Source organism: Dama dama, chromosome 28 (assembly GCF_033118175.1).
Source record: "Dama dama isolate Ldn47 chromosome 28, ASM3311817v1, whole genome shotgun sequence".
Classification (NCBI taxonomy): Eukaryota; Metazoa; Chordata; class Mammalia; order Artiodactyla; family Cervidae; genus Dama; species Dama dama.
Window position 1 is genome coordinate 22,086,984 of NC_083708.1, and position 24,618 is coordinate 22,111,601.

Sequence of the window (24,618 nt, forward strand, 5' to 3'; positions counted from 1 at the left end):
TCTTCAACCCCAAATAAAATTTTGTTCATAAAATTGCATTCAATATTAAAATTACAGTACAGTAAACCATAAAGTTTACCCATAAGACTGCACATGGCAGATTTAGAATGGGTCAGGAAAATATACCACAACTGACAAGGGAAAAAATATGACCTGAATCTGAATTTCCTGCCCATGCAAATATAGGTGCAGTCCACGTCCAGGAAACATCATGGTCTATTTATGATAATAGGAACTTGTACGTGTCTGGATTCAGGTGAACCTCTCTGATATTTGGCATTAATTTTAGTCCTGGCAGAAAGCTGTATTTTACTTCCTTGCAGAGCTTTCATGAGGAAATTGAAAATATTGATTTGTAGATCCCCACACTATAGATCAGTCTCAACACATGGATGCTGCGCTTTGTTTTATTTAAAGAACCTGCATCGGAGATGTCTATTTTGCTTTATGTTCAAAACCTCAAGTGGGTGGTTCTCAGACTTCAACACACACATGAATCTCTTGGGTTTTTAGAAAAATGCTGATTCAGAAATAAGCAAGATTCATCTACACGAAGAGAGTCAAAAGACTGGTCATCTTTGCAGGGTAATGACTATAAGGGGCAAGAGAGAACTTTCTGAGATGTGTAAATGTACTGAACTCTACACTTAGGAACTGTGCACTTTACCAAATATGTCTAATTCTGCTGTTATTCTTAAAGCCAAAAATATAATACAATTAAAAAATGAAGAGTGGTTAACACTCTACACTTTCAGTGCAGGGGGAATGGGTTTGATCTCTGGTTGGGGAACAAAACTCCCACATGTTGTGTGGTATGGTCAAAAAAGTTTTAAAAAATGAATCTTGGATCATACGGCAAGAAAAAACAATGCTCTAAGGACTAGACCCATTGTAATAAGCCTGGGTCCACAGTTGGCTGGGATGAACTTGTCAACCAAATAACAGAGATGAGGAACCAGAAAAGCTAGACAAGTTATAACTTTGCTTCTTGTCATTCTGAGTGCCCCTACCCACACCTATTTTTTTTTTATAGCAAGCAAAATCTCCGCTGGTGCTTTCTTTGGTAATTCAGAAACTATGAATCTCCCCAAAGCACCCAAACTAGTCACAAAGAAGGTTCTGTCTTTGTATACCTAAAGGAATAGTAATTGAGGTATAACTCTTAGAGTTACTGGGCCTGGGAAAAATTCCCTTTTTAAGATACCTTATCTCTCTTGTCCACTTACCATGTTAAGACCTGCCATGAAATAGAAACAGCTCATATTCACTTTCTGACTGAAAAAACTACTGGTTCAGACTTAACCTCAGTAGAACAGAGATACTTTCCCAGCAATTGTTACTTCACTCAATCCTGCCACATAGTTCATGGAACTCTTCAGAGGCTCAAGGACTCTGGGAGTCTATTCCTTGCAGGCATGAGCTCTGTTCAGTCCCCAGAGGATACAGTTTGGATAATTCTTACTGGCAACACTCTCCTCAAGTCTATCACAAATCTTATGGCCCCATCTGTGGAATAAACTTCTGGAGAAAAGCCACTGAAAGTAGTACTACGAGTGACAAATGGAATATCCTCCCAAGGTAAATGGAAACGTGATCAATCAAGGTGCCGCCCTCCTCCCCACCCCGCCCTTGCTGAGTTATACACAGTGGAAATCATGTTATGTGTCAAGTCCACCTTGATAAATTCCCTTGTTAACCAGCCGAAGCACCTCCAGCAATGAAGAGAGAAGAAAAAGCACAAAGAGTGGCCCCAGGACTAACTTTTTAAATTCTCCCATTTATGAGCTCTTTTGCCCACAGATGTTAAACAGTTGCTAATTTCTTCCAGTCTTTAACATGGTTTGATTCTTAGTTGTAAAACAAAAAGAAAAGATGCCAGTTGAGATAAAATCCCTTTGCACACAACGAGCACACACATTTTTAAGCAAACGACAACCAGACTTTGGATGCTTGAGAAATAGCATGGGTTGAATTGAGTCACGGAAAAGGAATCAGTTTTCAGTTATCTGGTTGAGCTCATGTTTGTCTAGTTTCCTCATTCCCAGCCCTAACAGAAACATCAAAGGGACAACAGGATACCAGAAATGAGAACTGCTTCAGAAGAAGATGCTGTCTTTAATTTGCTCATTTATTCAGCAAACATTTATGCAATTGGTCTAGGCTCTGGGGAAACAACATTGAGCAAGAGACCAAAAGAAGGAAGCCCTCTTCTCAGACTCTGAAATGATTTATGATTCATAATGTGAAAATCACAGTGCTGATGATGAGATGGGTGAAATAATACGTAGTTTAAATATGTTTTAATGGGAGAGGGGATATAAGAAAATATTTTTCTCAAGCTTTAGAATAGAGATTTTCTCCTAAATTTTAGATGAAATTAAAGAAATCTCAGGATTGTTAAACTATGTTATTATTAGTAGGATAAACATTGTACTCAGAAGAAAACAGAGGTGACATCTAAACACATGAGAGTCGGTGAATATGAGTGCAGATCTAAGGTATATAGTCATCGGTAGGTTTCCCCAGACCTTCACCAGGAACAGCTGTTAAACTTTCTCAAACCTAGGTAGGTAGCCATCCAAAAATAGAAAACTGGAGGCTCTTTCCTTCATGTTCACAGTTACCTTTATGATGCTGAAATTCTACTCCTGGGCATATATCCAGAGGAAACTTTAATTCAAAAGCATGCATGCACCCCAGTGTTCGCTGTAGCACTATTTACAGTAGCCTAGACATGGAAGAAACCTAAATGTCCAACGACAGATGGGTGAATAAAGACGATGTGGTACGTGTATACAGTGATATGTTACTCACCATAAAAAAGAGTGAAATAACGTCATTTGCAGCAATATGTATGGACCTAGAGATTATCATGCTAAATGAAGTAAGCCAGAAAGAAAAAGACAAATATCATGTGATATCACTTATATGTGGAATCTAATATATGACACAGATGAACTTATCTGCTTGACAGAAACAGGCTCACAGACACAGAGAAAAGACTTGTGGTTACCAAGGAGAATGGCGGTATGGAGGGATGGATTAGGAGTTTGGGATTAGCAGATAAAAGGCATCAAGTATAGGATGAATAAACAACAAGGTCCTACTGTATAGCACAGGGAACTATATTCAACAGCCTGTAATAAACCATAATGGAAAAGAATATGAGAAAGAACATATATTTATATATATCTGAATCACTCTGTTGTATACCAGAAACTAATACAACATTGTAAATCAACTATACTCCAATAAATTTAAAAATTCAACCCCTCCGTTACATGATCTATGTATATTTCCATCAAATCAGAAGGTTCTATTTGATAGCTCTGTTTTAGGGAATTAGGGCTCCCTCTAATTTGCCCTTTTTAAGATAGACTGGAATTATTTACTTAAATTGCATACGTTAAGGTCAGCTTGATGGTATCAGACAAGGTTAGTGCCAAGACACTTCAGGGAAAGTCTTTGGGAGATTTGCAGCGCCAGTAGAAGAAACAGGTTGAGTAAGGCCTGAAGAGTCTCCTTAACTCTTCATATTTTGCTTCCAGTATTACCTCCAAAATGTAATAGTTGATGGTGCAGTGCTGGGCTCCACAGAACATCTGACTAGTCCCCCTGGGACTATTTTCTTGTCCCCTAGCAGCTGAAGCAAAGACATATACACAGGCCTTAGAGGTGTGATAGGTACAAAAGTCATAGCTTTTCCATTCCCTGTGGAAAGCCACAACTGGAAGGAAATTTGGCAATAATCTAATATTTCTAAGTTCTAATCCATGTCATGCTTTACAAAATCTGTAACAACAATAATAATTTATTGAGCACTTGCTATGCTCTAGGCTCTTTACTAAGGACTTATTTGGATTATCTTTTTAATCTTTACAACTCTTTAGTTCAGTTCAGTTCAGTTCAGTTGCTCAGTCATGTCCGACTCTTTGCAACCCCATGAATCGCAGCACGCCAGGCCTCCCTGTCCATCACCAACTCCCGAAGTTTACTCAAACTCATGTCCATCGAGTCAGTGATGCCATCCAGCCATCTCATCCTCTGTCATCCCCTTCTCCTCCTGCCCCCAATCCCTTCCAGCATCAGAGTCTTTTCCAGTGAGTCAGCTCTTTGCATGAGGTGGCCAAAGTCTGATAGACTCTTTAGTTAGGCACTATCATTAATCTCATTTTGAAGGAAGGTAAATGACACTTACAAGGAGTAAGTAACTTGTCCAAAGTCACATACCTGCTAAGTACCTGGGCCAAGATTTAAACCAGAGTTTGACCCCAGAGACTGCACTCCAATCCACAGAACTATGCAGTGTCAGGGCACACAGCTCTAGCAAGGTGGACAGATGTGGCCACATGTCTAGTAATACTATTTTTGTCATCAGTGAAAACATCCTTCAAGAAAAGAACAAAACCAGTCGGCAGAAACTACTTACCAAGCATTCTTTGCATTTCAGAGGTAAGTTGAATGATGTTAGCAGAACAAACACAGATAGCAATGACTATGATTTTAATTCATATCAAATAATTATTGTGTGCTTTATTCTATTTTAATCAAAACTGGAATGCAGTATTTCCCTGAAAGGTGCGTGCATGCTCAGTGTCTCAGTTGTGTCTGACCGTGTCTCTGCAACCCCAAGGACTATAGCACAGTAGGCTTCTCTGTCCATGGAATTTTCTAGGCAAGAATACTGGAATGGGTTGCCATTTCTTACTCCAGAGGATCTTTCTGACCCAGAGATTGAACCCATGTCTAGCACTGGCAGGCAGGGTCTCTACCGCTGTGCCACCTGGGAAGCCCGCCATCAAAGGTGGGTCCCAGGAATATACCTATTTAGGAAAAGTCATTCTGTGCTTTATTTTTCCTCTGCTTAAACAAAAGACAGGTCTGAGAAAAAAAAGTCACATAATACAAAGCCTAACAAATCTCAGAAAATCGACATAGAATAAGTAGGGCAAAAATTTGCAATATCTCTTAGACATACTCCGCAAAACATTTATATATGCAATTTGCAGCTCGAATTGAAATCACCAATTTGGTATTTACAAATGTGTAAACACATTTGCACAGAATTAGGTATATTTTATTTTTTACTACGTGCCATATATGTAAATAAAATTACTCAACACAGAATTTCTATTTATCAATATCTGAGTCAGAAAATAAACAAAAGAGATACAAGAACCCGTAAGAATGAAATGACAGACAAGGAAGGCACTGAAATTGCTTATTTCTTGAAATTGTTTATGTGTACTTGTCATTGATTCTTATTCTGTTTGGCCCACACACATTTAATAGGTTTAAACAGAAACCTATGTTGACTTCTAAACTGATGATTCAACATATTTTTTTTTCTTTTTATAAACTTTTCAGTTGGTGTTAGTAGCATGTGGTGGTTTAGTCGCTAAGTCACGTCTGACTCTTAGAATCCCATGGACTGCCAGGCTCCTCTGTCCAAGGGATCTTCCAGGCAAGAATACTGGAGTTGGTTGCCATTTCCTTCTCCAGAGAAATCTCCCCGACCCAGGGATTGAACCTGGGCCTCCTGCATTACAGGTAGATTCTTTACTGCTGAGCCACCAGAAAAACCCATTAGTGTCATGCACATAGTTAAAAAAATCCTTATAAAAAGCCTCAAAATCCTTATAATGGCAAAGCAATAATCTCAGGTTCCACATTCTCCTCACTTCCCAATGCAGATGCCTAGGGACAACTACCTGCAATTTTTTTACTTCTGGCTGTTACTCCCAAAACTCCAAGGAATAGTTTATTTGGCTGTTCCTTGATCTACCAATTTCTTAAAAAAAAGCAAATGTTTATTTATTTGCCTGCACCAGGTCTAAGTTGCAGCATGTGAACTCTTAGCTGTGGCATGTGGCATCTAGTTCCCTACCCAAGGATCAAACCAGGGCAACTGCATTGGGAGTGCAGAGTTTTAGCCACTGGACCACCAGGGAAGTCTTGATCTATCAACTTTAATCATCAACTGTTCATTTCCTCATTATGTCAGATGAGGGTGTGTTTCTCTTATACACACATACATGCACACCTCTCCTACTGCTATCCTCCCAGATTCATCATTGTTGTTCAGTCACTCTGTCGTGTCTGACTCTTTGTGACTCCATGAACTATAGCACACCAGCCTTCCCTGTCCTTCACTATCTCCTGGAGTTTACCCAAACTCATGTCCATTGAGTCGGTGATGCCATCCAAACACCTCATCTTCTGTCACCCCCTTCTCCTCCTGCCCTCAATCTTTCCCAGCATCAAGGTCTTTTCTGGTCAGTACCCTGCTCCTGCCTCCACCATGATCTCCACAAAACTAATTATATCACAGCTTTAAAATTAAATTGGTAATATATGTATTATTTACTGGGAGGCTAAGAAGTATACTTTGATTATATTTCCTTGCTCATTAACCTTAAAAAAAAACAACTATTGTTTTCTTCTCTTTTACATACTTGCTTGTTTTCCTGTGTTCAAATTTTCAGCAGAGACCTATCAGATTGTGTCACACCCCTACGTTTTGTTGCCAGAGGCCTTTTCCTCCTACTCCAAGTTGGACGGGTTATGCTCATGGCTTGCTGCTGTCTTCCCTGATTTTATTTTAGTTTTTGGCTGCACTGTGCAGCTTGTGGGATCTTAGTTACTGACCAGCAATCGAACTCATGCCCTCTGCAGTGAAAGCACGGAGTCCTAACTGCCAGGGAATTCCCAGAACCTCACTTTTTAGATTTGCTTTTCCCTCTAATTTCATATTTCTCTTGGTTTATATCCTTGTTTTTGGAGGAACCCTCAAATTAACTTCCTAAGAAAGATAATGTGGGAATTTAAGTTTTGCGCTTTTGCATGACTGCCATCTAAGAAAAAATTCGAGAACTTTCCCCGTGTTCCAGTGGTTAAGATTTCCACTGCAGCGGGCATGGATTCTGTCCCTGGTTGGGAAACAAGGACCTCACATGCCACATGGTGCAGCCAAAAAAAAAAAAAAATTATACAAGTGGCTGAGTATAGAATTTTAAGCTATTAATATAAAATAATTTTTTCTCAAACACTTGAGCGTCTAGTAATGATGTTGGAAAGTCCACTGCCATTTTGGATTTTCACTTTTTTGAAAGTAATCTGTGCTTTCTCTCTAGAGATGGTTGGATCATCTCTTCATTCCAGAATTTCTGAAATTTACAATTATGTTTCTTGGTAGAGATGTTTGCTCATTCAAAGACATGAAAAATCAATGGGCCCTTTAAATCTGGACACTCATGTTTTCTTTGACTCTGGAAAAGTCTTATCTATTTTTAGATTATTCCTTCATCTCTGGGCCTTCTAGATTGATCTTTGTTCTTTCAGCTTTTCTTTGTATTCTGTCTCTTTTTTTGCTTTGTTCTGTGTTCTGGGTGATTTCCTTGTCACTGTCTCTCAAGCTGTCTTTGAAGTTAATACTTTGTCCATCTCGTTTTTAATTCCCAAGAATGTTTTCTTGTTCGCAGTTGTTCCTTTTTTACCTGTTCTGATTCCGTTTTATGGATGCAATATCTTCTTTTGTATCTCAAAGGATAGTGGTTGGAGGTTTTTTTCCCCTTCTTTTTTTAAACTTCTTTTCTGATATGTGAACTGTATATTCTCCTAGGTCTTGTTTCTTCCCCCGCTTTTCTGCTTGTTTTCCATATTGTTCTCATTGGAGGCTTTTCTCAATTGTTTGCATTTTTGTTGATTCTTCATATTTAAATGTGAGTCACTAAAACCCACTTAGGTTGTTAACAGCCAGGCATTGTTTTAGGTGGCTCACACAGAGAGCTAGTCATCCCTTTCATTACAGGATGCTAAAATGTTTTGTCTCTGGAGCGCCTCCAAATAAAAGACATTCAGTCTTCTGCTTGGGAGTTCAATTCCCAGGCACAGATAATCTCCATTTTGGAAGATCTGTCCAATTGTTCCAAATACATTCTTCCAAGTGACCCCTTCTTTCCAGTCTGAGGCCTCACTCCCTTGCATTTCAACTCCACTCTTGAACCTCTCATGTTCTAGGAGGCAAATTTGCCCCTTCTTAGTCATTTTCTCGGAGAAGGCAATGGCACCCCACTCCAGTACTCTTGCCTGGGAAATCCCATGGACAGAGGAGCCTGCTGGCTACAGTCCATGGGGTCGCTAAGAGTCGGACACGACTGAGTGGCTTCACTTTCACTTTTCACTTTCATGCACTGGAGAAGGAAATGGCAACCCACTCCAGTGTTCTTGCCTGGAGAATCCCAGGAACAGGAGCCTGGTGGGCTGCCGTCTATGGGATCGCAGAGTCGGACACGACTGAAGTGACGCAGCAGCAGCAGCAGCAGTCATTTTCTTCTACATTTTTTAGGGTTTCTGCTTCCTCTGCCCTGTTTCATCAGCAATCATTACTCCTCCTTTTGTTCCCCAGAAACTCATTGAAATCCTTGGTTCATGGAAGATGGTAACTCCATCATTCTTTTTATATCTGTAGGTTTCTAGAGACTTTTTCCCCCTTTCCTGACATTATAATATAGTCTCTGGAGAGAGGACACAATTGTGTGGTCAGCCTATCGTTTTTAATTGTAAATCAGTCTAATAATTTCCAATGATACCTATCGTACTAGTTTAAAGAATCAGTCTGCTTATAAAATGCCCCCTATATTTTAGCTGAAAGTTTTCTTTTACATGGCTAGACATTAGAAATATGAGCTTTACCAGGACATGGAAGCAACCTAAGTGTCCAGCAACAGAGGAATGGACAAAGAAGATCTGGTACAAACACACAATAGGCTATTACTCAGCCATAAAAAGGAATAAAATTGGGTCATTTTTAGAGATGTAGATAGACCTAGAGTCTGTCTTACAGAGTGAAGTAAGTCAGAAAGAGAAACACAAGTATTGTATATTAACACATATATGTGGAATCTAGAAAAATGGTACAGATGATCCTATTTGCAAAGCAGAAATAGACACAAATGTACAGAACAAATATATGGGTACCAAGAGGGGGAGGAATCGGGAGATTGGGATTGACACATACTCACTGCTGACACTGTGTATAAAACAGATAACTAATGAGAACATGCTGTATAACACAGGGGACTCTACTTAATACACTGTGGTGACCCGAACAGCAAGGAAGTCCAAACGACAGGGGACACGTGTACATGCATGGCTGATTCGTCTTGCTATAGAGCAGAAACTCATAGAACATTGTAAAGCAACTATGAAAGTGAAAGTCGCTCAGTCGTGTCTGACTCTTTGCGACCCCATGGACCATGCAATCCATGGAATTCTCCAGGCCGGAATACTGGAGCGGGTAGCGTTTCCCTTCTCCAGGGGATCTTCCCAACCCAGGGATTGAATCCAGGTCTCCCGCATTGCAGGCGGACTCTTTACCAGCTGAGTCACAAGGGAAGTCCAAGAATACTGGAGTGGGTAGCCTATCCCTTCTCCAGTGTATCTTCCCGAGCAAGGAATCGAACCGGGGTCTCCTGCATTGCAGGTAGATTCTTTACCAACTGAGCAAAGCAACTGTACTCCAATAAAAAATTATTTAAAGAAAAAGGAACATCATGGGCTTTAAAATCAGCTAATATCAGAACCCTGATTTTGCTACTATGACACTGGGAAAGTCAATCCCTTTAAGCTTCAGCCTTGTAGTAAGAATAATAGTGTTTATCTTGAAGACCTCTTGTGAGAGTTAAATGAAATATAAAGAACACAGAACAGTGGCTGACATATAGTAGGAGCTCACTGTCTTTATTATATTTACATGTAGGTGGTTTGCTACTCCGAACAAATTACTTGAACTCAAATCTCAAATAATCAGACTCCTCAACTCAGGTGTCACTTTTTAAGGGAAAACCCTCTGATTGAAGACTGGGACAGAGGGGCTTCTTTATCTCCTTGCAACAGTCTGTTCATTACCTATTACAACACCTGTCACACTCTGGTGGATTTGCTTGCTGAATATCTGTCTTCTCTGTTAGTCTGTAAGCCCCCTGAGAATAGGGACCTGGTCTGTATTGTTCTTCTGTCTCTCCAATGCCAAGCACTATGTCTGGTACAGAGTTGGTCCTTAATAAACACAAGTTGAATGAATATCCATTGCACTTTTAGAAACCTGGCTGTATTGGACAATGTTTTTAAAAAAGTTGTAAAATGCATTCTGTGTTTGAAGTTTCTTCAGTAAAGATGCAAGATGACTTTTCTTATGCTGCTATTTAGAAAGACTATGGAATAATCATTATGTATCCAATGTGCACAAACTTTAGAGGAACATAAATACTGGATAACCAACCAGGATCCTGTATGAAAATCAAATCCAGTTAAAACCATCAACCCTTCCTTTCCCTCCTTCTCCACCCTCCATAATGGAGCACTGGAGCTTTATACCTAAAGGAAAAGGAACAGTTCATTCAGAAATTGGTATTGCTTTTGGCTTTGCTATTGTTTCAATGTCAAGCTTCTACTTAATTGCTCTTTGAATTTAAGTAATTCCTCAGTCCAAAAAAAGAAAAAGAAGAAACAGTCTCTGGATGGTTTCAATTTGGTTGCAATGCCTGAGGCTATAATTAGATCCAACAAATGTATTTCCACTTCTCCTTTTGGGAATGCTTTCTTCCTTAACCACACCACTTGGATAGGGGTCCCATCACCAACTAAAGAGCTACAGCCTTAACAAAAATTGTAAGAAACATTAATGTTTAATGGTTCATTTTCAAAAATAGATGCTAACTTAGGAATGAGGAACTACTAATAGCTAGCTTGAATAACGACTTATCGCTGATGTAGCAATCACAGAATTACATAACTGAAAAGTCCAGGCAAACAATGGAGGGTGGGATGTTTAGGGTTTTGCACAGGCTCATTCTATCGGTGAATTCAAAACATAAGAACAGGGAAGAAGTGTGTAGGAAAGGGGGAAACAAGGTCTTAGGGAAGGGCCAGCCCATAAAGAGGAAGGGAATAAACTTAGGCAACATCTGGGAAGACTGTTCACCCAGTAGTACTCAGCCAATGATGAACTGAGAGAGGGACTTGCATGTGATGGATAACTTGCTTGGTGTAATGACTCTGGGTGCACCTGCCCACCCGACACCCTATCTTGCAAGATTGTCATTAAAAGTCCCGCTTTTGCTGTGATCTGTGTTTCCAAGTCCATCTTGGTTTTGGGCTGGTGAGTATATTTCTCACAGAAATGACCTATTAGGAAAGTCACCTGCCTATTTAATTTACTTACTGGATTGTTCTGGACACTCCCTTCTGTTCCAGGAGTGATTAGGGGAAATGGTATCCCTTGGCTGCTTCTGTCTTTGAAGGATAGAAGATACTTGCTGGTCCTGAGTTAACTCCTAAACTCCCCATAAGATGTAAAATCTTGGATGATCAATCTATTTCAACCTATTAGTCATTACAGAGCCACTGATTGTGGTTTATAGCAAGACTGAAAACCAGTCTTTATCCTAATAGAATCATTGGGATGGGAACTCTGTTGTTGATGCTACTGTTATTGCCTTTGGTATTTAACACTGAAAGCAGTCTTAGTGATCATCATCCTAAAAATTTCATTTTACAGATGAAGAATCTGTAAAATTTGGAATCTGATTTCCAAAGAGTTTAAGACTCAGCCAATTTCAAATCCATATAATAATGGGAACCAAAAAAAACTCACTCAGAAATCCTGACATCTTATAAATACATAAAACTTCATTGTTTTATTATTAAATGAAGATGTTATCTTCATTTTGGTTTTTTGGCCATGAGGCATGTGGACTCTTACCTCCCTGACCAGGGATTGAGTCCCCTGCATGGAATCCCCTTCATTGGAAGGTGAAGTCATAACCATTGGACCACCAGGGAAGTCCCTGGGGAATATTGTCTTTGAAAATAAATGATTAAAGTACGCAAAACTTAATGCATCAGTTTAGATCCCAGTTAAAATTTTGCTTTCAACTGGTTTATATATTCTGATGGGAATCATTTGCATGCAAAAATTCTTGCCTTGGTTTGCAGTTGAAGATACATCTGTCAGATAGGGAGAGTATCAAGAATAAAGAGTTATAGCCAAACAGCTTTTCTTCAGAGGATGTCTCTGCTCTTCCGTCTCTGTGTTTCAATATACAGAGGCAGCAACAGTACATAGAGCAAGTCCACTTCCGGACTGGAAAGAGGGGAGGAGGTGCTATGTTGTGAATTACATTTTACTCAGAGTCTTATCATTCTCAGCTTGGAGAGAGATTTTGGATTGGCAATGGCCTATTGACTCCTACCATCCATCATATGACATCAAAGCACAATTAGTAATCCATTCACCAATACAGTCATTGTTTGCAGCTCAAATATGAGCTACAAGGTGGTTCTGAATTAAACTTACATTTCCTTAGTTGACTAGAATCATTTTGACATTACCAGAAGCAAGAGCCTGAACATCATTTACTAGTATGATCTGTACCTTTCTTAAAGTTTTAATCAAGGGCTTATCTATGATCAGAATTTTTATATAATCATAGTTTTTAGGGAAATGGTGATTCTTACTTAACCTGATGAGTGGTTCTCTTCATAAGAAAGCTAAACACAGTATAAAAGGGTCTTCGCTTGTGAACAGCTGTTGCAGAATATGATCCCCGAGGTGGCTGAAAATCAATCATTTCATAAGTACGCCAATTTGTACAGTGATTAGGTTACCAAGATGGACCTAAGTGTTCATTTTTCAGTGGGACTGACATGCTAATGCTGAGCAATAAAGTTTCCAACTAGGTAGAATCTTATCTTAGAGCTAATCTTTTTTGGGTTTTTAAGGAAGCTGAACATAATTAAAATCTTGCAATTTTCACTTTTGAAGGTCCATAAAACATGTATATACTGCCCCCCCCCCTTTTTTAAATGAATGCACAGGAACATTTTATCTTATCCCAGATGAGTTAAACTTTATACCTGATACTCAGCTCTGAAATTCTTCCTTCTTATGGGATTGTTTCATTGAGGCTGCTGTTGGTTGCAAATAACAAAATTCAATGATAGAAACTTAAATAATTGGAGCAATTTACTGATGAAGAAACAGAAAAGTCCAGAGGTAGGGTGGAGTGCAGCGACAGCCCAGCCAGGACTCGGCCCATTTTTCGCAGTTTGCTCAGCTCTGCCCTGCTCCATGCTGGTGGCTTCTTTTGTGGTTTTCATATGGCCTCTAACAACGTCTTTCATGCTTCATATTATTAATAGCTGTGGGTTGTGGGCTCAGGCTTTCCTGGTGGCTCAGCTGGTAAAAAAACTGCCTGCAATGCAGGAGACCTGGGTTCGATCCCTGGGTTAGGAAGATCCCCTGCAGAAGGAAAAGGCTACCCACTCCAGTATTCTGGCCTGGAGAACTCCATGGACTGTATAATCCATGGGTTGCCAAGAGTCGGACATGACTGAGTGACTTTCACTTTCACTTCTGGGCTCAGGGGGCAGGAAAACTGGAGAAGTAAGAATTTCTCTTCACAAACAAATACAAGTTCTGACCTTTGGTTTAACTGGACCATCCTTTATCAATCACACTGGCCAAGGCCATTCTCTGGCTGGATAAGGCTATCAGGAATCAACTTGACAAGGGGGAGTGGAGAGATCAATTACGTCTAAACTCAGCCACAAAATCAGTGAAAATGTAGTCTAGATGTTGTTGAGACAACATCAATGTTCCCTACCTTGAGCAAGTAGGGAATGAATTGTATATAATTTGCATTCTAAAATCTGAGTGCTGGAAGGATAGAATTATCATATAAAAGGATGATTTTCAATGTTTATTCTGCATCACCATATTGAGAAAAGATATTATCATGCATCATCCCACATGCCTGGGTACATTTATATGAAATTTTGTTCCTTTTTGCTTCAACTCTCTCTCTTCCCACTACAGAAAGAAGGTTGAAATAATGAGAGTAAAGCCCTGTTTCATTTTGTTATTAAAGGATCTGATTCAACTGACTAGAACACAGCAGTGACAACACACCCAGTTGAGAAGCTCTAGATTTTAGACGGAGTGGCATCTACCAGCTATATGTGGTATGAATAATTGCTACATTAGATATGGACTATATTAAAAGAGAAATACAGAGTTCTGTTTTAATTAAAAAGTTTTGCTAGTGTTATCAGCCAGAGTTCTCAAGAAAAATAGAACTAGCAGTGTATATATGGGCTTCCCCAGTGGCTCAGCAGTAAAGAATCCTCCGCATGCAGGAGACATGGAAATGTGGGTTCAATCCTTGGGTCGAAAAAATTTCCTGGAGGAGGTGATGGCAACCCGCTCCAATAGTCTTGCTGGAAAATTCCATGGACAGAGGAGCCCAGCAGGCTACAGTCCATGGGGTCACAAAGAGTTGGACCTGACTTAGTGACTAAACAACAACTATATATATATATATACACACACATACACACACACACACACACACACACACACACACACATATATATACACACACATACACACACACACACACACACACACACATATATATACACACACACACACACACACACACACACACACACATATATATATACACACACATACACACACACACACACACACACACACACACACACACACACACACACACACATATATATATACACATATGGAGAACTCTTTATAAGGTCACACAGCTCAGCAGGCTGAGAAGACCAACAATCTGCTATCTCCAAGCTAGAGACCCAGGAAAGCCAACGTTGTAGATGCCAGTCTGAGTATGAAAACCTGAGTTCTAAGAGTGGTGAGGGCAGGAGATCAACGTCCCAGTTCAGTCAGTCAGGCAGAGTGATTTCAATCGTCTTCCGGCTTTTCCCTCTACTCTGCTCCTCAATAGATTGGATGATGCCTACCTCTTTTAGGGAAAGCCTCCAAGGTACGCAGTCCAGAAATTCAGAAGTAATGTTTCACCAGACATCTGGACATCCTTTGGATGATTCAGGTTGACACAAAGGACCATCACAGCTAGGCATTACATAGCATTATGAAAACAGCACTGCATGTGTTTCCATCAAGGGGGTGAGCAAGGACTGGGAAAGTCCCTTCACTTCTCTGAGTTTAAGGGGCATAAAAATACTTAACCTACCTACTGTGTAAGAAGTTGTTGAGAGTTGAAAAGAGATCACTTACATGGACATATTTTGTAATACTGTGAAGTGCCAGAATATTAATTGGAAGTTAAATATTATTAGTGACAGAAAGTTCCTCTATACATTAGAAGCTCCCAGAGGACAGGATTCTGTTTTTTTTTTTTTTTTTTTAATCTACATTCCTTCACTGTGTTTGTCTACCAGCAACTCTTTTTTAAGTAAATAAAGAATGACATGAAAATAAAGACAATAATGCTGATCATGCTAATTAGGAAAAATATCTGTAGTACTAGAGAAAATGAGTTAATCTGAGGAAAGAAATGATGATACTGGGTAAAAGTTAAGAAAATATAAGGAAAAATGGGGTTCCTGAATTGGAGCTAATAACCTAACATCAAAATATTTGAGGACTTTCTTGGTGGTTCAGATGGTAAAGAATCCACCTGCAACGCAGGAGACCCAGGTTCAATCCCTGGGTCGGGAAGATCCCCCAGAGAACATCAATATATTTAGTCTAGTCCAAATTCCATCTTGCGATTGAGCTATTCACTGTTTCATTAAAAGTTTGCAGTTACGATTGTTATAAGATTTTGCCCCTTTGGGAAATCATCCCTAACTTTTAAAGGACATTCAAGGGAAATGGGATTGCTTTAAAGCTGAATTTGCTGGGAGGCATCTATATCATTTAGTAAAAATATACCTGCACTTCCACATTCTGTATGTGGCCAGGGGATCCATGCAACTGAAGAAATTCTTACAAACCTCAGAAAGAGAAATACAAATCTTTGCTACTTCACGTATGCTCTGCAGTCCTATAAAAACCAATGATACTCTTCACAGAAAACATGTTTTAGGCGCATGTGTTTTCACTCTAAAACTTTCTATAGCTAAAGGCAATTAGTTGTCACACATCCTCACTTTACCGCCGTTTTCCAACACTAAAATTTAGCTAGGATATACACAGAATGCACAATTAGACACAATTCCTGCTGAGTCAAGGGATGGGGGGAGTTTTCTCCACAAAACTCAGCAGAGCACCTTTTGTGAACTGCAATAGACAATCCACAAATTTCAGCCACAAATCCTGCAAACTGTACCATTGGGAAGCAGCGCTTTAACTGATAGTCTGGTATTTCCAAAAGATAATGTCACCATGACATTTTCAGTCTTTTAATATCCCTTTATTGAGTCCCTTTTGTATCATCCTAGAGCTGGAGCCACTTGAGCTAGAAGAGCTGAAATGCATTTTTGTTGTTTGCCAGGCTGTTTTGCCTCACCAGCTGGGCCATCACGGTGTAACCTCCCAAGTTCTTAGAGGGAGGCATCTTACTGTCCTTCCCTCTAGAACAAAGATGCTGCTTGTGAAATAAGAAAATGTTCTTTCTACCATGGTTCCCTCTTCAGTAAAGAAATGTCTACCTATTGAATCAAGCTGCCATGCTGATTCTGTGTTTCCCTAGAAGTAACAGAGTGCAGCAATTACCCTCAAGTCTACTGGATCAGATGGGTATTCTTGGCCAAACTCTGTGTGTGTGTGTGTGTGTGTGTGTGTGTGTGTGTGTGTGTGCGCGCACACACACTCATGCACGCACATGAGTATCTGACAGGTTTGTATAAAAATATGTATACAATATATAAGGTAATCTAACTAGTTCATCATATACAGACTATGTTCAAAACTGAAAATCATCTGTGTCCAGGAAAGAAAACCATCAAACAAAAGATAAACATTTTAAAAGGTCATTTTCTTCCATACATCATGACAGTAGTGATTCCTATGGCTGGTGACCTCTGATTTCAATGTCACAATCATCCCTTTGTTCTAATTCTCTTAATTGTACATTTCCCTTTTTTGATGGATAGATAGATAGATAGATATTGCATTAGTCGGGGTTATCTGGGAAACAGAATTAAAAGGGTGTAATATGGAAAGTTTTTTTTTTTAAGTCTCTGATAAAGAGACTAAATTTTTTTGTTTTATCTCTTGCCTAAAATATTCTTCCCATTATTTAAAGTAAATCACTACATTTATGAAAAATTTGGAAAAGACAAAAAAGAATAAGGGGAAAAATCACAGTCACACAAAATGGTAACCAATTAAAAACAACAACAAATTATTTTCTCACTTAACCCTGGAAGTGGTTAGGGAAAGCCTGAGTGGTAAATTGATACTTGAGTGAATCATAGATACACTTGGGAAAATTTTTGGTGGAAGGGGCAGAGAGGATAAAAGAAACCCCACACGCCTCAATGTAAGAGTGTTGAGGATGGAAATCCAGTACCTTGAGTTTTGAAAAATGGTAACAATGCAGATATAGTCTTGATAAGTTTGTGAAACTATGAAATGACTTATTTCTTTCTTCCTTGACATCTGCCTCCAGCAAACCACGTGCACTGACCCACGAAAGGAAAGTGTGTCAGCTGCAAGCAGAACACACATAGGAGAGAGAGCTCGCTGGGCCCTAGGCTGCTCATATTATCAAAATCAAATGTTGACTTTTCAAGCATTAAGGATTAATTTTGCAATTGAATCAATATTAAAGCAGGTGGGTACCTCGGATGAAGTCTCTTCTATCCAGCGCTCACATTTCATGGTGTAGTCTAAATAGGATTTGATGCTTCCTGTACAAACGTTTGAACTCCATGAATGAAACAGGCGTACCAAGGCTAAGTAGCACCAAATCTGGCATTTTAACATCTTGATGTGGAAAGACAGCAGGGGTGAGTCAAACAGAGACCTTTAACTCAAATCCACAAAATCAGAAAAGCCAGCACAAGGTCTGCCTGTGAGTTGTAAATGGAAATGCAGCATCCATGACCAGCACATTGGCCCGTACAAAACCAATATGTCTAGGCAGGTTTTCCAGTAATATGTTCATTTTTTCCTAAATAAGCTTTTGATTTGGATCTACCATTGACTAAAACTCTCACAGAACAGAAAAATTTTATTTTTGCGACTTTGGCAGAATATAAACTAGTGGCTTTGATATGGCAATTAGTTGGTGTGTTTTTCCTGTCTTTGAAGGGTTTCAAGTTTAAGCTGTCTTTGTCCTCTGTGAAAAGGGGAATATCCTTTAGACTGACTAAAGCTCTGGGTTTGATAGTAAAAAGCATTTATTTTTTATTTTATTTTTTCCTGTACAGAGAACTTTAAGGAAAAAGGGTATGTATCTACAGACAAAATTTTAGTTTCTTAAAAACCTTTTTATTTTGTATTGAGGTGTAACAGATTTAATCAACAATGTTGTGATAGTTTCAGGGAACAGTGAAGGGACTCAGCCATACATATACATATATCCATTCTCCCCCAAACTCCCCTCCCATCCAGGCTGCCACATACGCTGAGCAGAGTTCCCTGTGCTATACAGTAGGTCTTTGTTGGTAATCCATTTTAAATACAGCAGTGTGTACATGTCCATCTCCAAATCCCTAACTATTCCTTCCCTCCATCCTTACTGCTCCCCCCACCACGCAGCCATAAGATGGTTCCGAAAGCCTGTAAGTTCATTTGTATCATTTCTTTCCAGATTCCACATATAAGGGGTGTCATATGATATTTCTCTTTCTCTAGACAAAATGTTTCTAAACGTAAACAGGAAAGTGGAAGGTTCCTTCCAGCATGGAAAATATTCCCTTGGGCTGGGGTGCTGTAGTAGGAGAAGGAGGGAACTGGGCCACACTAGGGAAGAATGGCCTTGTAGATGGGTAACTACTAGGTGTAATGCCTCATGGGCAACAACGTGGAGCCTTCTGCACCCCCAAAGATGGCAAGAAGCCACAAAGGACACCCTGAGGAGCAGTGCTCAGAGGCTCCCAAAGGGGAAGGAGGCAGTCATCATCCTTAGCACCGTGTCATTTTTGCAAGCACAGCAATCATTCTCACAGGCATGGACAATGTGTGCTTAGGGACCTCGTCTGCTGTTCCCTTAGTGTGTGTGTTATCACCTAGCACCTCTACGGAGGTTGCCTACCAGTCCTGATGCCTTCTGTGCCCCTGGACTTTATGAGGCCACATGCTGAGGACACAGCTTCCCTCTCAGCATCTCAGGGTACCCACACAACCACAAGAGAGTTTGGATGGAGCATCTCCAGACCCGATGAAGTAGGACAAAGATTAATAATACCACCTCTGTATGTAACTTACTTAGGAACTTATCTTTGTCCCCTGTAAACAAGGATAAATTGTTTAATCAGTCTTAGCACGTAGCACTCTGCAAAAACTGGAAACTTTGCGCTATACTTCCCTCACAGGAAGGGTTTTAGTAATTATTCTCACTGAACCCTTAAACAGAACATTGCAATATTTGATATCCAGAGTCTTGAAAAGAACCACTTACTTTGCCTTCAAAATTGTTTCTTTTAAGTGATACAAATGAACTCATTTACAAAACAGGCACAGACTCACCCACTTAGAAAATAAATTTATGGTTATCAGAGGGGGAGGGTGGAGGGAGGGATAAATTAGGAGGTTGGGATTAACACATACATACTACTATATTTGAAAGAGATAACCAACAAGGAACTACTGTATAGAACAGGGAATTCTGTTCAATATTTTGCAATGAACTAAATGGGAAAAGAATTTGAAAAAGAATTTTTTTTTAACACATGTACAACTATGGGTATATTGTTCATACATATGTACAACTGAATCACTTTGCTGTATGCCTGAAACTGAGACAACATTATTAATCAACTACACTCCAATATAACATATAAATTTAAAAAAAATTTAAAATAGGATACAGCTTCTGCTAATTTCTCTCTGTTCAATTAGCAGGAAACCCAAACTGTGGGAGATAGGTATCCTGGAACAGTTCATTCAGTTCAGTTCAGTCGCTCAGTTGTGTCTGACTCTTAGTGACTGCATGGACCGCAGCACGCCAGGCCTCCCTGTCCATCACCAACTCCTGGAGTCCACCAAAACTCATGTCCACTGAGTCAGTGATGCCACCCAACCATCTTCATCCTCTGTTGTCCCCTTCTCCTCCTGCCTTCAATCTTTCCCAACATCAGGGTCTTTCCAAATGAGTCAGCTCTTCGCATCAGGTGGCCAAAATATTGGAGTTTCAGCTTCAACATCAATCCTTCCAATGAACACCCAGGACTGATCTCCTTTAGGATGGACTGGTTGGATCTCCTTGCAGTCCCAGGGACTTTCAAGAGTCTTCTCCAACACCACAGTTCAAAAGCATCAATTCTTCTGTGCTCAGCCTTTTTTATAGTCCAACTCTCACATCCATACATGACTACTGGAAAAACCATAGCCTTGACTAGATGGACCTCTGTTGGCAAAGTAATGTCTCTGCTTTTTAATATCCTGTCTAGGCTGGTCATAACTTTTCTTCCAAGGAGTAAGCATCTTTTAATTTCATGGCTGCAGTGATTTTGGAGCCCCCAAAATAAAGTCAGCCACTGTTTCCCCATCTATTTGCCATGAAGTGATGGGACCGGATGCCATGATCTTAGTTTTCTGAATGTTGAGTTTTAAGCCAACTTTTTCACCCTCCTCTTTCACTTTCATCAAGAGGCTCTTTAGTTCTTCTTCACTTTCTGCCATAAGGGTGGTGTCATCTGCATATCTGAGGTTATTGATATTTCTCCCGGCAATCTTGAGTCCAGCTTGTGCTTCCTCCAGCCCAGCGTTTCTCATGACGTACTCTGCATATAAGTTAAATAAGCAGGGTGACAATATACAGCCTTGACGTACTCCTTTTCCTATTTGTTAAATGTTGTAAAATAGTATCGCTATTTTGATGATTTCCCTAAGAGATGACAAAGGGAAACCACATCAAAATACAGGAGAAGAGAACTCTTGGCTGCCTGAGTTTATTTTTGAGACAGTCCCTCACTCCCCTGATGGTATCCTCTTCTACCCCTTCCTAATGGAAAGCCAGATAGACCCCTTCTTTTCTAATGGGTGACCCAGAGACAGAGTTAAACCCATCAACCCTATAACTCAGGCAGAGATATTTTCAGAAAATATGGCAGATTCTGCCCCATGTTCTCATCTCCTTTGGGAATATAGCACATTACCTGCTCCTTTGGAAATGACAAAAGAACTAGAAGATATTTATACTTACCCTATCCACACCTCCATGGCCTACCTCCACTATCATACATGTGTGTATGTATACACATCTCTGGTGGCTCAGTAGGTAAAGAATCCACCTACAATGCAGGACCCACAGGAGATGCAGGTTTAATCCCTGAGTTGGAAAGATCCCCTGGAGGAGGGCATGTGACCCACTCCAGTATTCTTACCTGGAGAATCCCATGGACAGAGGAGTCTGACGGGCTACAGTCCATGGGGTCACAAAGAGTTGGACACGACTGAAGAGACTTAGCATGCATGTACATATACATGCACATACAACCATCACTTTAAAAAAAAAACAAACATGAAAAAATTAGGATCCTCCTATTTCCTGATCAATTCAGAGTAAATAGTTCCATAAAGTTGTTCTTCATCTGAATTGAGTTTCACAAAAGAAAAATCACTAGGTCTGGAACAGATTTGCTATGCTTTAGAGTTTAATACAAATAAGGCAGGTATTATAAATCTTCAGATCTTGAGGTGAGTGTTTCCAAATAGCCTAAGTCCTGCAACCATCACTTTTCTATTTTCTGTAAAGATCATGAGACAGTTTTCCCACTTCTTCCACCATGACTGGCTGGCACATAAAACCAGGTAGCTGCAGGCAACTGACTATAAAGGCATGTTCCTCCCATAATTTATTGATCCTCCTGAAATCTGGCTGCATCTACTCTTACTTCTCCTAGGAAATTGCTCTTGTTCAGGTTACTCATGACGTTGCAGGGTCAATGCAATAAACATATTTTGGTCCCTACTTTCTTTGGCATCTTTTTTACACTCTTTTCATTTGACACTCTCTCCCCAACAGGCTTATGATTTTTTAATCTGTATTTCTAGTTCCAACAGCCTCCTAAATATCTTTACTGGGGGGAAGGGAGTTGCAGAACACAGGCACTTCCAACTCAGCGTGGTCTAACTTCATTTGGGTATTTTTCAGCCTTCTTTCCTTATAAGCCTGTTCATCTTGAATCTCCCGCAATATGGTACCATCCGCATATTCCCTCGTAGGATAAGAGTAGTTGCAAAGCGGGGATAAGGGTCCCACAGGACCGTGCATGAGCCTGGAAGAAAAGTGTATCAAGGTCAAGGTGGACACCTAAATTAGTGGTGTGTGCACAGCTAATGACCGAGCAGGAAGTGGACTCAAAGAGTCTACTGGAGACCAGAACCAAGGGGACCCAAATATAGGAGTCCCAGTGCCAGAGAGAATGACAGAGTGAAACAAGAAGTCTGAGAAAACTACTTAACACACACACACAGAGCAGAGACTGGCTGGTAGGGCAGTGGTTAAAAATCCACTTGCAATACAGGGCACGTGGACTTGACCCCTGGTCAGGGAATTAAGATCCCCATATGCCACCGTGCAGCTAAGCCCTTGCAAGGCAGCTACTGAAGCCCGCGTGCTCTGGAGCCCCTGGGCCACAACAAAAGATCCCACGTGACACAATGAAGATTCCTATGTGCCGCAACTAAGACCCAAGGCAGCCACGTAAGTAAATATTTAAAAAACACAGGCCAATGAGTCGAGCCATTATGTGCTAGAAGAAGGTGCAGGTAGAGAACGGACAGTCAGTGCTTTATAAGATACTTTCACGCTTTATAAGATACTTTCACGCTTTATTTCTTCTGAGAGACAACTCTGTTACAGAGATGAGGGAGTGAGTAACACAGGCTATGTCACAGAGATGGAAAGCGTGAGAGCCTGTGTCACACCTGGGCCCCTGGCTCGAAATCCTCAGTCATGTGTGCGCCGGCAGTCCAGCCAAGTTCAGGGCCGTCTAAATGAAGGTGGTAAGGTCTGTAACTTCTAAACCGACACTGATATTCCAGCTGCAGCTGTACCTCCTGCTGTCAAGTTTCCGCTACCTCCCACCTCTACTTGTGACTCTGAGGAAGAGAAGACAAACTTTTTTCTTCAGTCTAGCAGTGCAGTGTTAGTCACTCAGTTGTGTTGACTCTTTTGTGACCCCATGGACTGTAGCCTGCCAGGCTCTTCTGTCCATGGAATTCTCCAGGCAAGAATACTGGAGCGGGTTACCATTTCCTCCTCCAGGGGATCTTCCTAACCCAGGGATTGGACCCAGGCCTCCTGCGTTGCAGGCAAATCCTTCACTGTCTGAGCCTCCAGGGAAGCCCTTTTGCTTCAGTAGCTCTTGCCATTTTCCTATGACACTGATTTGCAGGCAAAGCCACCAAAAAAGACTAGAAAGGACAGTGGATGTATTACTGATGGACTGGTTCATTCTGCCCTGAGCCCACTATTTTTATGACTCAGATTTAAACAAACAAAAATTCCTAAATTGAAAACCACAAGTGTTCAGCACCAAAGCCAGTCATCACAGAAGAAGAGACAGAATTTTCTTCTGATTTTCAATGGGAGTCTTAAAATGGTCACCTGGGTTAGGAGACAAACTTCTTTGCAATTCGATTCATTTTAGAACATGATCCGTGCTAAAGATGGCAGGTGAATCTACAATGCCATATTTGCAAAGAGGGAGTTAAACAAAACAGAACAAAAAGCAAATGTTGAGGGAGGCACCAATCTCAAAAATCAAATTTCAAATTGTATGTAAGCTAATTACCAGTATATCCCCTCACAGATGCTTTGAATGGCAACAATAGGCTCACTTCTACTACATTTCATAAATTATGATAATTTGTGGTTTACAACATGCTTATAAAGGCAGTGATCTTTAGAAGAACTGGCTATTATGCTCTCCTAGATAATTTTAAATGGCAGGAGTGTGGGATGAGTCTGTGTAATGAACAATTCTGACTGGATTTTTTTTCTTGTTTTTGGAGAAAAATTGGGCTGCTAAACAAATGTTTAAATTGTATTTCTCTCATATGGAAAATACAGTTTAAAATTAGTTTTGCTTTTCTTGCTAAAAATTGCAAACATGACAGAACCAATGGAAAGTAGAAACAACAAAATGAATCACATACGATAATGCCAAAACCCCAATATATTAATAACAATAGTTATCATTTTTGTTTATATGTATTCCCTTATGTTTTTTCATATATACATATTTTACATGGTTGCTGCTGCTGCTGCTTCTGCTAAGTCACTTCAGTCATGTCCGACTCTGTGCGACCCCATAGATGGCAGTTCACCAGGCTCCTCTGTACCTGGGATTCTCCAGGCAAGAACACTGGAGTGGGCTGCCATTTCCTTCTCCAACGCATGCATGCATGCTAAGTCGCTTCAGTCGTTTTCAACTCTGTGCGACCCTATGGACAGCAGCCCACAGGCTCCTCTGTCCACGGGATTCTCTAGGCAAGAATACTGGAATGGGTTGCCATTTCTTCCTCCAGGGGATCTTTCTCACCCAGGAATCGAACCTGCGTCTCCTGTGTCTCCTGAATTGCAGGCAGATTCTCTACCCAGTGAGCCAATGGGGAAGCCTCTTCATAGTTTACTAAACCATTTTCTTGTT